This window comes from Mirounga angustirostris, unplaced genomic scaffold, assembly GCF_029215605.1.
Source record: "Mirounga angustirostris isolate CCGP_5_RB_7025 unplaced genomic scaffold, mMirAng1.0.hap1 SCAF_11, whole genome shotgun sequence".
Taxonomy (NCBI): Eukaryota; Metazoa; Chordata; class Mammalia; order Carnivora; family Phocidae; genus Mirounga; species Mirounga angustirostris.
Genome location: NW_026991719.1, coordinates 107,761,335 through 107,765,539, shown reverse-complemented (window position 1 = coordinate 107,765,539; position 4,205 = coordinate 107,761,335).

Sequence of the window (4,205 nt, the reverse complement as noted above, 5' to 3'; positions counted from 1 at the left end):
TGGAATCACTTTGCAGCAAGTTTTCCAAGCAGAAATTTGAGTCATCTTTAATGTCACCCTACCCCTCTATGCAAATCATCAAATCTATTGGTAGATAATGTCAATTTTACCTTTATCTCCTACATATTTTTTTCTGTTATACCTGTCACCACCATAACTAAGGATGCTTGGAAAATTGCAACTTCTACTAACTGATTTCCTTGCCTGTTGCCCTATTCGTTCTCCACATTATAGATGGAATGATCTTCCCCAACTCCAACCTGAACATGTCACTCTTCTACTCAAATCTCTTCATTGGTACCTCATTGCTCTAAAGATAAATTTCATACACCATAGGGTGCTGAAAGTCTGGCCCTAGCCTCTTTCACCAGCATCATTTCTTGCCTCTTTTATCCTCTGTGTTCCTGCCATATTTAAATCATTTAAAAATCTTAAATTTCCTTCCCCTGCTCTTGCTTGCCTCCAGATCTTTCAGCATCCTAGCTTTTTCTGCATGGAGCACTCTTTCCCTTGTGCCTGGAGAACCCGAATTACGTTTTTGTCTCCTTTTAGATGCTATTTCCTTTGAGAAATCATTCTTGACCACTCCCCACCCCCCTACAAATCTAGGTTTGGTTCCTTTCCTCTGTGGTACTAATACACTATATTTTCCACCATCATATGACCCTTCCCATACTACAGTGTAATGGCCTGCTCACTTATCACTATATTCCATTAGCCTGTGAGCTGTGTGAAGGCAGCGACTTCAGCAGTCTTGTTAATGTATATTTAATTATTAACACCTGTTACATAGTAGGCACTGAATAAGTAGTTGAATAAATGAGGGCGAGGCATATCAGAACATGGAGGGAGACTAGTATCAGCAAAGGCAAATAGATTGAAATAAAACATGGTACATGTACGCTGGGGAGTAAGCAGGGAAGACATGTTGTATGAAGTGAGCAGAACTGCCTGATAGTGGTCAAGTGTATGTGTGCATGCGTGTGTGTACAGGTAGTCAAAATTGGAGAATTAGAGTGGGGTCAGATTGTGGAAGACCTTGAATACCAGAGTGAAGAATTTCAACTTGATGAATAATATAATAAGAAATTTTGTGAACAAACATTTTTAAATCTCTGCTTTGGACCCCCAAATATCTGCTTTCTATACACTGCTCCTCCTGAAATATAAGGGGAAAAAAACTAGGACAGCACCACTTATTAGTAGGTTGACCTTGGACAATTTTTTTTTCAAACTTTTTGTTTTTATCAGCCATTATTGAGAACTTACCAATGGTAAACATACAGTTTTACAAGTTGTGACAAATGTATATAGACATGTAACCACCACCACAACCAAGATAAAAAACATTTCTTTTACACCCCCCTCAAAGTTCCCTCATTCCCTTTTGCAGAAATCCTGTTCTCCCAATGCTGGGCCCTGGCAACCACTGATCTGTTCTTCATACCTATAGTTAGCCTTTTCTAGAATACCATATAAACGGAATCATGCAATATACAGCCTTTCAAGCATGGCTTCTTTCACGTGGCATAATGTCTTTAAGATTCATTTATGTTTGTTACCATATCAGTAGTCTGTTATTCACCAGTTGATGGGCATTTGAAATGTTTACAGTTTGGGGCTATTATGAAAAAAGTTGCTGTGGACATTAAAGTAGCAGTGGTGCTGTGCTTGCCTAGCCCCTCAATTCAGAGCAAAGGTGCCTGGCAAGAAATGAATGGGCACTGAGAGAGACTTTTGGACCAAGAACCCATGATTTAACATTCCTCTCTCCCTTCAGCCAGTCTAATCCATCAGCAGTTATAAGGGTATTTTTATTGGTGACCACAATTTAAAAAATAGTGATTTTTCGGGGCGCCTGGGTGGCTCAGTCGTTAAGCGTCTGCCTTCAGCTCAGATCGTGATCCCAGGGTCCTGGGATCGAGCCCCGCATCGGGCTCCCTGCTCAGCAGGGAGCCTGCTTCTCCCTCTCCCACTCCGGCTGCTTGTGTTCCTGCTCTCGCTATCTCTGTTTCTGTCAAATAAATAAATAAATCTTAAAAAAATAGTGATTTTTCATTTCTCATTCAAAGATTTTTGTGACTACAAATGCATTGTAGTCACTCAAATATTTGCATCTTCTCTCTCTCCCTCCCATTTTCTGTATTTTCCTATTTACATTTATTTCTCCTCAGTTTCTGTACCTCTTTCTCCTCTTTTTCCCCTTTTCTTCTTTTCCTTCCCTCCCTATCTTTTCAATCTGTCCTTCCCCCTTCCTATTACCTCCTTCTCTCTTTTTCCTTTCATTTCCTTCTTCCTTCCCTGTCATCTTCTGCTATAGAAATTTGCATTTACAAAAGTTTAAATCAAGGATATAGCCAATTTACGTGAACTGTTACACACCATAAGCATTTTGTGCACTGCCAACTCATTTTATTCACTTGTTTTAACTGGGAGGAAACTAAGCACTCAGTCCCATTTCTCTTACATTAGATCACATCAGTCAATTACACTTAATTTCCTATAGCAATTCTGAAAATTTCAGCCAGATAGAGCTTTTATGTTTTGCTTTAAAACATGCAGTTGTTGATTCCTATGCTGCATACCACTGCCAACCCTTCCTGCCCCCCATTAAAACTCCTATGTTTTGACAAATTGGAGTCATTAGTATTTCAGCCCTCTGAAATAGGTTTAATCATTCAGGCGGTGATGTTCTATGTTCAAATTTTGTATTAACAGACTCCCCCATTTCTTTTCTTGTTAAATAGGAAGCTGATATATTTAAGCATCCTAGATTAGTGTTACAGGTGCACTTTCAGCCCACCCATGAGGACCCGTGCTCAGATTCCCATGTCTAATGCCAGTGAGCATTAGGGGGACTAAAGAAGTTCATTTTATAGCTTTATTAGAATTTCTCCCTTTGTACATAGGCCTTTTTTCATAAGGCTTTGGCTTGAGAGTCTGTGCTAGTTAACTCATATTCTGTTTCCTTTCCCAGGATCATGAGGCCCTTCCTTAAATAAAATGTGGAGGTGGGGGACTTACTGTGGTCCAGTCCTGTTAGTTGTAAGTGAGTAAGCCCCAAAACAAGGGGAAGTGAAAGGGGCCGCAAGGAAGTATGGTGTTTAGCGTATGTAGGGAAATAGTACCAGCATCAAAGAACCAAACTGAAACATCACTATCTTGGGAAATAGCTTTAGGGAAGGACAGGAGAAAGAAAGGGAGAGGAGAGAAGGGGCAAAGAAGAGGGGAAAAGGCTAAGGGAGGCCAGGCCTCTGAGCAGTCCCTCACCTGCATGGTTTCCAGACTATTCAGCATCTGATTCTCTCCCTGCTAAATAAGTGCATTTTAGCTTATAGCTGCTACACAAATGTTACCCCCATCCTGCTATTTTCATTGAACACTGCAAGTACAGGTCTGCCAAGCACAGAGCTGGGCTGCACTATCACTCCCTTGTTTCCCACTCTATCTTTCTATTAATGCAGATGAAGATGGATTTAGTTTTCTGTGCAGCCACAACACACAATTGAATTATATTGAGCTTACAGTCCCTGAAAACCCCTAAATCTTTTTACGTGTGCTGCTACTTAGCCATGTCTCCTCCTTTGCTTGTGCATCTCGTTGTTTTTCGACCTAAATGCAGGATTTCACATTCATGTTCCATAGTTTGTGTTATTAAGCTTATTTCAGATGTTTTTGAAAATAATGTTTTGAAAATAACGCTCGTAAATTTTGCAGTCAAGTAAATGTCCTGTTTTGTTTTCTTTTCATTCTGAAAATTAATTTTCAGAATGAAGGCATAGATAATCAAGCTTTCAAGGGCATTTAGATTTTCAAAATTTATCTTTAAAATATAAATGTTCTCAAATTTAACCTGTTGATAAATAACAGATTTAAATTCATTTTGCTGTTGATTTCAGCCTAAGGTGGAAAAAAAGTGGCATATGTTTAGACTGTCTCTATCCTCCTAAAATGGTACAATGCTGCTAAAACAACCATAGTCCCTTGTTGCTGGGCAATGGAAGCATCAGGACTCAAACTCCCTTTATTTTTGCATTTACTTATTTGTAGCTGAATGTTGAGATGGGCCACAAACAAATAAGTTATTTGTTATATAAGTGCTAATGTATTTCAGGAAATTTTTAGATCTTACTTAGTGTTTATGTGTACTTTCTGTGTTTTCATCCTTGAAAAAGATACAAGTTATTTAGAGCCAAAATTAAAAT